At 37.8% G+C, this 12,737-nt stretch overlaps 1 protein-coding gene across 3 annotated transcripts in view; it reads right to left on the reverse strand.

Annotated features, from left to right (window-relative positions):
• Positions 1-12,737, reverse strand: part of NLN (neurolysin) — an 86,363-nt gene that overhangs the window by 70,400 nt on the left and 3,226 nt on the right. The window lies entirely within an intron of this gene.

The following is a 12,737-nucleotide window of genomic DNA, read 5'->3' on the forward strand; positions in this document are numbered from 1 at the left end:
TATTTGAGAGATAGGTGGGGGAGGGGCAGAGGGAGGGAGAGACTCTCAAGCAGACTCCTTGGTGGAGCATGGAGGTTGATGCAGGGCTTGATCTCTTGACCCTGAGATCACGACCTGAGCAGAAACCAAGAGTCGGATGCTTCATGACTGAGCTACCTGGAGGGCCCCTGAACTAACGAATTTTAAATTGCAGTGTGACAAGTCACATTTGGATTGCATAAAGGTCTCTGTTTTTGGAAGGAAAATATATGAATAGGGAGCAAAAATTGAGGCTGTTATTCATGATGAAGATTTGGATTAAAGTGGTGGTACTGCAAACAGAGAAAAGAGAAAGTCTTTAAACAAGGTAATTGATGGAAAAGATAGAGACAGAGAAAAAGGCCAGGGACAGCTCCTAGACTTTTGACGTCAGTAAACGGTGACATTCAGAGACAGAGAACAATGGCAAAAGACAGATTTATAAGGTTTCTAATTTTAGTTTAGGATAAAGTGACACTGAGATTAAGTAACGTTAACAAGTGCTCAATAAATATCTGTAAAAGAAAAAGTAGACTGAATATAAGAATTCTAAAAAGAATTGCATAATTGGCAGTTGGAATCTAGTATCATTCATCTATTTCTCTTTCAAATAAATAATTTATGTTTCTCTATGTTGGCAAAGAATTCTATGAGAAGTGAAATCTGGAAGTTGTATATTTGTATAAACTTCAGTGTTAGAATAATAAAACCTAACAGTGTGGCCCTTATTGTATGAATGTTGTGCATTGTAGAAAGTTAGGCTATACCTGAAAGCTGTGATTATTTCAGTCAGTATAACCATTGTTAAGGTGTGGGGCAGGAAAACCCTAATGACTGTTAGAACTCATAAACGAACTCAGCAAAGTAGTACGACACAAAATCAACATAAAGAAACCTGTTATATTTCTAAACACCAATGATGAAGCAGCAGAAAGAGAAATTAAGAAAACAATCCCATTTACAATTATACCAAAAATAGTAAGATATCTAGGAATAAACCCTACCCAAGCAGCGAAAGGCCCATACTCTGAAAACTATAAAACAATGATGAAAGAAATCGAAGATAACACAAAGAAACGGAAAGACATTCCATGCTCACGGATTGGAAGAACAAATACTGTTAAATATTTAACAATTTGTTAAGAAAAAATACTGTTACTACCTAAAGCCACCCACACATTTTTTTAAAAGATTTTATTTATTTATTCATGAGAGACACGGGGGGTGGGGGCAGAGACACAGGCAGAGAGAGAAGCAGGTTCTGTGCAGGGAGCCTGATGTGGAGCTTGATCCCAGGACCCCGGGGTCACGACCTGAGCCAAAGGTAGACGCTCAACCACTGAGCCACCCAGGCGTTCCACCATCCACACATTTAATGCAATATCTATTAAAATACCAATAGCATTTTTTGCATAACTAGAACAAATGGAACTACAAGAGGCCCTGATAGCTAAAGCAACCTTGAAAAAGAAAAGCAAAGCTGGAGGTGTCATAAATCCAGACTTCACGTTATACTACAAAGTTGTAGTAATCTAAACGGTATGGTACTGGCACAAAAATAGACACACGGATCAAAAAATCAGAATAGAAAACCCAGAAATGAGCAGTTCTGGGCACCTGTGCTGGCTCAATTGGTAGAGCATGAGACTCTTGATCTCAGGGTTGGCAGTTCGACCTCCACGTTGGTTGTAGAGATTACATAAAAATAAAATCTTAAAAAAAGACAAAAAAGAAAACCCAGAAAAGAACCCATTACCATATGATCGAGTAATCTTCAACAAAGCAGGAAAGAATACCCTATGAGAGAAATGAATGTCTCTTCAACAAATGGTGCTGGGAAAACTGGACAACAACATACAAAAGAATGAAATTACACCATTTTCTAATATCATACACAAAAATAAATTCAAAATGGGTTAAAGACCCAAATGTGAGACTTAAAACCATAAAAATAATAGAAAGGAACACAGGCAGTAACTTCTTTGCCATTGCCCATGGCAACTTCTTTCTAGATAAGTCTCCAGAGCTAAGGGAAACAAAAGCAAAAATTAAACCATTAGGACTATATCAAAATAAAAAGCTTCTGTACAATGAAGAAAACAATAAAACTAAAAGGCAACCTATAGAGTGGGAGAAGATCCTTGAAAATGACATATTGGATAAAGGGCTAATATCCAACTTACAAAACTCAACATCCAAAAACAAAATAATCCAATTTGAAAATGGGCAGAAGACACGAATAGATATTTTTCCAAAAAAGACATACTGACGGTCAACACACACATGAAAAATGCTCAGCATAATTTATCATCAGGGGACTACAAATCAAAACTATAATGAGATATGACTTCACACCTGTCAGAATGGCTAAGAAACAACACGTGTTGGCAAGAATGTGGAGAAAGGAGAACTCTTTGGCATTGCTGGTGGGAATGCAAACTGATGAAGCCACTCTGGAAAACAGTGAGAACATTTTTCAAAAAGCTAAAAATAGAAACTACCTTATGAAACAGCCATTGTACTATTCACTATTTACCCAAAGAATACAAAAACACTAACTCAAAGGGATACAACCACCCTGATGCTTATAGCAGCATTATCTACAATAGCCTAATTATGGAAAAAGGCCAGTGTCCACTGATTGATGAGTAGATAAAGGAGATGTGCAGTGTGTTTGCATACATATGTATATATAAATATGTCTGTATATGTATATATGTGTATATATGTGTATTTATTTATGTACATATAATGGAATATAGGATGGAATTACTCTGCCATAAAAAAGAATATAATTTTGTCACTTGGCAATGACACAGATGAAGTATTATGCTCCACAAAATATGTCAGAGACAAATACCATATGATTTTACTCATATGTGTAATTTAAGAAACAATATAAACAAGCAAAGGGGGTGGGGGAGAGCAAAACAAACCCAGAAATAGACTCTTAGCTATAGAGAACCAATCAATGATTACCAGAGGGGAGGTGGGTGGAACAATGGATGAAATAGGTGATGGGGATTAAGGAATGTAATTGCCGAGATCAGACCAGGTAGTGTCAAACCACTATGCTGTACACCTAAAACTAATATTACATTGTATGGTAACTGAAATTTAAATAAATTTAAAAAAAGAATACAGGTGAAAAAAAAAGTATTCATCTCTTTCTGTATGGATATGCAACTGACCAAATATTATTTATGGAAAAAAGTCCCCCTTCCCCCTACTAAGGTCACACTGTTAGTATAAAATAGTTGTCAAGTATGTGTAAGTTTATTTCTGGACTCTCTTCATCTATTTTTCTATCCTCGCACCAATACCACATCGTGTTTTTGTTTTTAGTGACCGTACCTTTGTAATTCCTTGATATTTGGTTGCTCGCATCCTCTAACTTCATATTTTTCAAGTTTGTGTTTTGCTGTTCTCAGCCTTTTGTGTTTCCATGTTAAATTTTAGAATCTATGTGTCAATTTCTCCAAAAAGGTCTTCTGGTATTTTGGGACTGGGATTTTTACTGAATCTAAAGGTTGACTTAGGGGAAATTTTACAATATTCAGTAGTCTACTTTTCTGCTTCCCAGGGAGGGATCCACAGATGTTCCACATTCCCACTGTCATGTAAAGGGAACCTTTCACAAACGCCCAGAGCTCTTGATGTCCCGCAAATGCAGGAGGAGGATGTCCTCAAATTCCCTGCAGCAGGGACCCATTTAGCTGGCACCAAATGTGACCTCCTGACGGAACAGTACATCTACAAAAGTGATGGTATGTGCATCACAGATTCAAGAGAGAACCTGAGAGGACCTTCTGCTGACAGTTCACACCACTGTTGCGACTGAAAACTTGGCTCATGCCAATGTCCTATCACCCAGGAATACAGGCCAGCGAGCTATGCTGAAATTTGCTGCTGCTACTGGAGCCACTCCTATCGCTGGCCACCCCACACCTAGAACCTTCACTAACCAGATCCAGAAAGCCCTTGAGGAGCTGAGACTTCTGGTGGTTACTGACCCCAGGGCTGACCACCAGCCTCTCCAGGCGTGTCTTACATTAACTTGCCTGCCACTGCTCTGTGTAACAGAGACTGTCCTCTGCAACGCACAGACATCGTCATCCCTTGCTATGAGGGATGCACTCAGTGGGTCTGATGTGTGGATGCTGGCCTGGGGAGGTTCTGTGCTCCTGTGGGGCCATTTCCCCTGAACACCCACTGGAAGTCATGTCTGATCTCTACTTCTACAGAGACCCTGAAGAGATTGAAAAGACTAGGCTGCATAAAGTATTATTAAAAATATTTTATTTTTTTAAAAGATTTTTTTTAAAAAAAGATTTAATATCTTTATTTAAGATAAAGAGACAGAGAGAGTACAAGCAGGGGGAATGGCAGGCAGAGGGAGAGGGAGAAGCAGGCTCCTCACTAAGCGGGGAGCCCTTTGTGGGGCTCCATCCCAGGACCCTGGGACCATGACCTGAGCCGAAGGCAGATGCTTAACTGACTGAGCCACCCAGGCACCTGCTAAATTTTTTTTTTTTTAATCATGAAGGGTATTATCAAATTCTTTTTTACATTGGGCAAAATAATTACATGATTTTCCTCCTTTATTCCATTGATTGGTTAATTTCATTGATTTTCTAATTTTTTCGAACTTAAAAAAGCCCACTGGTTTTTCCTTGTATTGTCCTCCTGAATTTCTGTAATAAGGGTTTGGTGGTCTCATAAAACTAAGTGGGAAGTGTCAACTATTTTCCTATTCTTTGGAAATGTTTATGCATAATTGGTGTTATTCCTTAACTATTTGGAAGAGTTCATTGCTAAAGCCATGTGGGTCTAGACTTTTTGTGGAAAAGTCTTTCAATACAAAAACAGTTTCTTTAACAAACATAGATTGTCTATTTCTTCTGGTGTCTATTTAAATGTTATATTTTGCAATGAATTCTTCCATTTATCCACATTTTCTTTTTTTTATCCACATTTTCAAATGTATTGGCAAATACTTCTTCACAATAAATACTCTCATTTTTGTAAAATCTGTACTATCTGTAGTGATGCTCCCTACTTTACTCCTTTTATTGATATATGTATTTTCTTTCATTTTTCTTGCTAAATAAAGTTCATGGATCTTTAAGGAACTTTAGCTCTGTAGAATTTCCCTATTGTATGTTTGTTTTATGTATCATTGAATTTTGCTTTTCATTATTCCCTTCTTTCTATGTTCTTTGGGTTTAATTTGCTATTCATTTTCTAGCTTCTTGAGATAAAAACTCAAATCTTTCCTTTTTTGCTAATGTATTTAAAGACACATTTTTCTTTTTTGAGCATTACAAAAGCTATGTAATAGATTGCAAAAAAGACCACAAACTGTTCCTATTTCTGTCAGCATAACCTATTATCAAGTAATTTAGCAGTTTTTTCCATCAAGAGGTGTCTCCACCCTTGACTGGGTTTTGCCATGTGACTTGATTTAGTCAATAGATGTCAGCAAATATAAAACAGAGACTTTAAAAGCTTTTAAGCATTGAAGCTTATCTTCTCTTACACTTGGAAACTTGAAAGAAACCAGGTAAATGATAGTAATTTCCATAAATATTTTTATATACGTCTTATGTATAGTGTAGCATACTCAAAGGGTAAAAAAAAAAAACCCTACTCCTAAAGGGGAAATCTTTTGCACTGTTGGTGGGAATGAAAACTGGTGTAGCCACTCTGGAAATCAGTTTTGAGGTTCCTCAAAAAGCTAAAAATAGAACCTTTCTTTAACTATAGCTGTAATACAAATACCTGATTTTTTCCTTGAGGATGATGGCCTTACTATTTTTCTTAATTCTGATGCTTGAATCATATTTTCTAATTTTCTTTCCACACCTCCCTTCCATTTTTCTGCTGCAGCAATTTAAAAGAATACACTTGGATAAATTATTCTGATGGTGGGTGCCAATCTACAACTATGCTGTCAATTAAAGATTCATGTATATTTTAACTGTGTTGGGGAAAAGTTACCCACTTTCTCCTCATTAGAGCGTTATCATAACAAAACAACACTGACCCTAAGAATTTAAAGCCTCTAAGTCATTACTAACTAAAAACAAAAATACCACATATTGTTTTCCCCATTGATTTTAAAAACCAGAGTAAATACTGTGTATTAGAATTTGCTTGTAAAATGAGTTATAAAAACTGGATGTACAGTCTCTTTCCTGAAAATGTTGGCATAGTAAATAAAGTTCATAATTATAAAAAACAAAAATAGAACTGTTCTATGATCCAGCAATTGCACCACTAGGTATCCCAAATAATAAAATATACTAATTCAAAGGGATACATGTACCCTAATGTTTATAGCAAAATTATCTTTAAAAGCCAAATTATGGGACAGTCCGGGTGGCTCAGTGGTTTAGCACCACCTTCAGCCCAGGGTGTGATCCTGGAGTCCCAGGATTGAGTCCCATGTCAATGGGACTCTGCTTGTGCCTCTGCCTCTCTCTCTCTCTCTCTCTGTGTGTCTCTCATGAATAAATAAAATCTTAAAAAAAAAAAAGCCAAATTATGGAAACAGGCCAAGTGTCCATCAACTGATGAATGGGTAACATGTGGGGTGTGTTAATGCAATGGAATATTATTCAGCCATTAAAAAGAATGAAATCTTGTCATTTTCCATGACCTGGATAGAGCTACAGTATTATGCCAAGTGAAATAAGTTAGAGAAAGACAAATATTATACGAGCTTCACTCATAAAAATGGAATTTAAGAAACAATACAAATGAGCAAAGAGGAAAAAAAAAAAAAGGGAGAGGCAGACCAGGAAAGAGACTCAACTATAGAGAACAAACTGATGGTTTCCAGAATGGAGGCAGATGGGGGGACAGGAAGAAAAAATAAAAGACATGAGGCAGGAAAAGAATTTTCCTCATGGTCTTGATCACAACTAAGATTAGGTATCAAAGATAACAGCTCATGTGGCTGGGAAGTAAGAGGTAAGAGGGTATTCTTCTGAATGCCAAGCAGGAGGAATAGATGATCTCACAGTAGGCAGAATGGGATACAATCTTCCAAAGTACATTGCAGTAAATCAGAAACCCCTATTTTGTAAGCTGGACTTTCCCATACTTTTTTGGTGGGGTTTATGTGGATTTCCTTGTTGTTTCACTTAATAATTAGAAAAGTCACTTCAAAAACGTCAGTATTCATGACAGAAAAAGGTTTCAAATGTGAAAAATGAAACAAAAAATACTAGAAGAAAAGACAGGTGGTTTTAAAAAAAATTAAAATCTTGAGGTAGGGAAGGGCTTTCTAGGCACTCAACCAAAGGCAGAAGTCAGGAAGGAAGAGATTGATACACTTGATTATATAATAAATTTAAACTTTTGTAGGCAAAAAAGCAGTTAACCCACCCCAAAATCCAATGACGAAAAAAACACAAAACCCTCCAACGTTTATGAAGGGCTATTACACATTATTAATCTGAACTTGAAAACCTCCAAGATCCAAGGAGGTAGTTCACAAACATGAAAATAATAGCTAATATTTATGGAGCTTTTATGCGGCAATGTGGTAGGCCAACTGCTAAAATGGCCTCCATCTCACCCCCATACGTATCTACGACTTCTTATAATTTGAGTTTGCTGCTCCTCCCATCGAGATACAAAGTCTACCTACCCATTTCTTGCGCCTGGACTGGCCTCGTGAATTGCTTTGGCCAGTAGAATGTGGGAGAGTTGACGGTGTTCCAGCTCGAGCCTAAGCTTTAGGAGGAGGCCTATATAACACTTCCACTCTCATGGAATCCTGCCATCGCCATGAGAAGAGGTCAGAGTTAGCCTCCTGGGGGCTGTGAGAGAATGTGATTCCCACGTATATGGGACAGCTAAGCCAAGATCAGCAGGGCTGCCTACACAACCCATGGCTGGCTGTAGGTGCAGAATGAGCACCGTTAAGGCTAGAAAACCTCCCCGGCAAACATAACAAAACATTTGTCAGCAAACATAAATAAATATCTGTCATTATGTTTTGTGTTACATGGCATTATTGTGGTGACAATAATGGACATAACAGGCAATGTTCAAAGTACTCTGTATTTACTCTCAATCTTAAAAAGGTGATGTGTGATAATAGCAACTATATATTGGTCTTTGCTCCTGGTTCCTGGCACTGAGCTCCTTGATGTTTCCTAAGTGACAAGAGTTCTGGAATCATCTCTTGTTGTAATATTTAGTTTCTAACCCTAGTTCCTGACACAGGGCTCCTGAAAGCCTTGCAATTTCCTGGGTGAGAGAAGTGGCTTTTCCTCTGATGAGTGGCTCTGCATAGGCTCCTGGATAAGGGCTGGTTACTAGAAAGACCGAGCCATGATCAGAAGTTTGGAATTTTCAGCCCTGCCCTTCACCCCTCAATTCTTTGAGAAGGGGGAAGGGCTGAAAACGGGAGTTTATGATCGATCATGTCTACCTCATGAAGGCTCTATAAAACGCCCTGTAGTATAGGGTTTGGAGAGCTTCCAGTTTGGTGAACATATCCATATACCAGGAGGGTGATGTACCCAAGCTTCACAAGGACATAAGCTACTATGCTCAGGATCCTCCCAGACCTCACTGCATGTATCTCTTCACCTGGCTGTTCATCTATATCCTTATAATATCTTTTAATAAACTGGTAAACATGTTTCCTGAGTTCTGTGAGCCTCTCTAACAAATTCGTCTAACCCAAGGAGGGGATCATGAGAACCTCAGATTTATAGCCAATTGGTTAGAAGCACAGATAACATGGGCTTGCAACTGGCACGTGAAGTCTGGGGAGTAGTCTTCTGCGACCAGCCCTTAATCTACGGGTCTCACAATATCTCCAGGTAGCTAGTGTCAGAATTGAGTTAAAATGTAGGACATCGGGATCCCTGGGTGGCTCAGCGGTTTAGTGCCAGCCTTTGGCCCAGGGCGTGATCCCAGCATCCCAGGATCGAGTCCTGCATTGGGCTCCCTGCATGGAGCCTGCTTCTCCCTCTGTCACTCTCTCTCTCTGTGTCTCTCATGAATAAATAAATAAAATCTTAAAAAAATAAAATAAAATGTAGGACATCTACCTGGTGACTCAGAGAATGGCTTGCCGTGGAGAAAACCTCCACATATATTTGGTGACTGTTTAATGTCAGAAGTGAAGAGTTCTATGTGCATAGTAAAGGGACTTCCAGAAGGGGGAACTGTTTTTCTAATATAGATGAAGCCATTTTCCCCTCTCTTGTCCCATATCCTACCCACCTATCTGACATGTATTCCATTCTAGTCACAACGGCCTCTTCACTTTCTCAAACACACCAGGCACAGTATCAACTTCTCACTGAGTCCTCTCCTGTCAACTCTATCATTTCATTTTCACCAATACTGAATATCTTTCTTTCCTGCTTTACTTTTGGCTCCCTTGCACATTTCCCCATTTAATATACTCCATATTTTCCTTAGTTGTGTTTCCTTAAGTTCCAATAGAAGGTAAGCTCCCTGAACACAAAAATTTTTGGCTGCTTTGTTCATTGCTATGTCACCGAAACTAGAATAATGTTTGGCACAAAATAGACACTCAAAAAATATTTGATGAGTGAAAAAAATCAACCAATTAATTTCAATTTACTGATGAAGAAACGGACACAGAGAACCTAAGTAATTCTGCTTGAGATCACTGTGCTGGTAGGTGCCAGGGCCAGCTTCAGATTACTAGAGCCCGGTCTAGTCTAGTCTAGAGTACTATACTATCCCCCTTTCTAATGCAGAACTTGGCATATATATATGAACCCAAATATCACCAATTCCCTTGGTTCTTCATACTATAATCTAAGTATTTCTCCCCCCAGAAGTCCTCGGCTTTGCCTTAACCAAATAGGCGATAATATTTAAACTCAAGTAAGTACCAGGATGTTACTGATACCAGGATGTTTTTTACTCCTGGTACCAAAACCAGGAGTAAAAAGACAACAAAAATCCTCCTTTACAACTTTTTAAAATGTATGTATGTATGTATGTATGTATGTATGTATGTATGTATTTATTTAAAATGTATTTTTACAAATAATCTCGGCTCAGCCTTTGATATTTAATTTAAAAACTTTACTTCAGTGGTATTTTTTTTTCTAGCAATATTGTCCTAAAATTCTGGGGTTTCTATCTATCAGATTTGGGGGGACAATCTCAATTTATTCAACTGCTGTTAAAGTACATAAATATTATTAAACTTATCAAGAACTATAATTTAATTTGTCTGACTTTCTAAGACTTCCCATATGAAAAAATTGTCACATGCGAAAACAACTTTTTTGGTTTTCAGATCACAAGTCCTGAATTTTCATTAAAGGATTAAACTCACAGTGTGCTTGGGTGGCTCAGTTGGTTAAGTGTCTGCCTTCAGCTCAGGTCATGATCCCAGGGTGCTGGGACTGAGCCCTGCATGGGGCTTCCTGCTAAAAGAGGAGCCTGCTTCTCCCTCTCCCTCTGCAGCAATCTCTGCTGCTTCCCCATCCTCCTACCCTCCCACCTGTGTTCTCGGTCAAATAAATAAATAAAGTCCTAAAAAAAAATTAAACTCACCAAATAAACTCTCAACAAAAAATGCAAATTATAATAAGCAAAGTCTCCATTTAACAAATTGATACGAATAAAAAATTTTAAAATGTTTGGTGTTGCTAGTGGTGTAGGAAACTAGCATTTACATACTCCACTGATAAGAGTATAATTTGGGGCAGCCCGGTGGCTCAGCGGTTTAGCGCCGCCTTCCGCCCAAGGCGTGATCCTGGAGACCCGGGATCTAGTCCCACATCGGTCTCCCTGCATGGAGCCTGTTTCTCCCTCTGCCTGTGTCTCCCTCTCTCTCTCTCTCTCTCTCTCTGCGTCTCTCAGGAATGAAGAAATAAAATCCTAAAAAAAAAAAAAAAAGAATGTAATTTGGGTGCAACTTTTTGGAGAAAAATAGGATAACAAGTACTAAAGGCCTGGAAGATGTGCATGCCCCTTGATGTACAAATTCCATTGCTAAGAGTTTATACTAATGAAATAATTAAGGATTTGGCAAAAGACTTAAGAGCAAGAATGTTTAAGCACTATTATTCATAGCAGGAAATGGAAATGATTTGTATGTCCAAAAGTAGGGATAAGTATCATACATTTCCAAATAGACTACATTGTAACTGTTTATATAATGGAAGAATGTTAACAGTTTATAAAACTTATAAAATATGGTATAATACCATATTTGTAAAAAGAAAAGAAGTATCGATATGCAGAAAAGATTTTTGGGTGCTGTTAACAATTTTTTTTTCTGGATGGGTGGATTGTGTCTTTTGCTTATGAATATTTTCTAAGTTTCCTACAATGAACATACATTGGTGTCAATTTTTTAAACTGTGGTTCTTTTTTAATTGAATGAAGAAACTGGGGCCATTATAGCTATAATTCGGAATAAATACTGTTGAGTCATCTTTCTCATTTATTTTTTTGAAAATGCCATCCATCCCTTACTCTATAGTGTACATCAGATTTTGCTTGGCTCACACGCTGTGCAATCTGGCTGAGATAGGAGGGGAAGTTCTCCTGGTTTAATTGCTATGGCAACAAAAGTTGAAAGAAATCTTAAGTATCCTTTGGTCCAGTCCTTTTCATTTTACAAAATAAGGAACTTGAGAGGGAACCAAGATACTGAGTGATTTACTTAAGGTCACAAGATTATCTGAGCAACCAACCCTGTCTTTAGATTCTCTGCTCCCTCATTCCAAAGAAATTGGAATCTCATCAATTATCCTGGCTGTCAAACTGGCTTTGGAAAGGAGATATAGAAGCTCTGCCAACAGAAAAACACAAAAGAAATCATAAGTCAGCAGATAAAAACCTAGTTACTTTTAAAACACTAAAACGAACTGCCAAGTGTAGGAAGAAACAGGAAAAAATACATCAAGAAAACACAAAGGACCTTTCATGTTGTCTGGTATTTTTTTTTAAAGATTTTATTTATTTATTCATGAGAGACGGTGAGAGAGGAAGGCAGAGGGAGAGGCAGGCTCCCCATGGAGCAGGGAGCCCAATGTAGGACTTGATCCCAGGACCCCAGGATTATGACTCGAGCGGAAGACACTCAACCACTGAGCCACCCAGGTGCCCCCATGTTGTCTAGTATTGACTGTTTTTTAGAGGACACAATTTGAAACAAAGATTCTGTGATTAAGTCACTCACAAGTGCCATAAATTAGTGACTACTGCTGTATATATTAACTGTAATATCATGCTGTTAAGTAACAAAATAGTTGATATATTTGATTACCAGCTTCTAACAAGATAATTGCAAAGCTTTTTATATATTTATTTTCTTCCACGTATAAACAAAGAATATGAGGAACACTATCAGTGGTTCTCAAATGTGTTCTGTAATCTTAGGAGTGAGAATATGCAGAGGGGTCCTTCAGACCATTTCAAGTCATCTATGAGGTTAAAAGTACTTCCTGATAATACTATGATGTTTACTTTTTTCACTTGGTCGACATTTGTACTGATGGTAAGAAGCGATGGTAGATGAAATTGCTGTCTCCTTACAACATGTCAAGGCACTCAACTGTCTTAGCAGTTGTCATATTCTTCGCCACTCACTCATGCTAAAAATGTCAATTTCCCCTTCATGAAATAGTAAAATAATTAATTTTATTAAATCTCAATCACTGAATGGATATGTGGGGCAAAGTACGCATAAAGTACTT

The sequence above is a fragment of the Nyctereutes procyonoides genome, unplaced genomic scaffold, assembly GCF_905146905.1.
Source record: "Nyctereutes procyonoides isolate TBG_1078 unplaced genomic scaffold, NYPRO_anot_genome, whole genome shotgun sequence".
In the NCBI taxonomy this organism is placed as follows: Eukaryota; Metazoa; Chordata; class Mammalia; order Carnivora; family Canidae; genus Nyctereutes; species Nyctereutes procyonoides.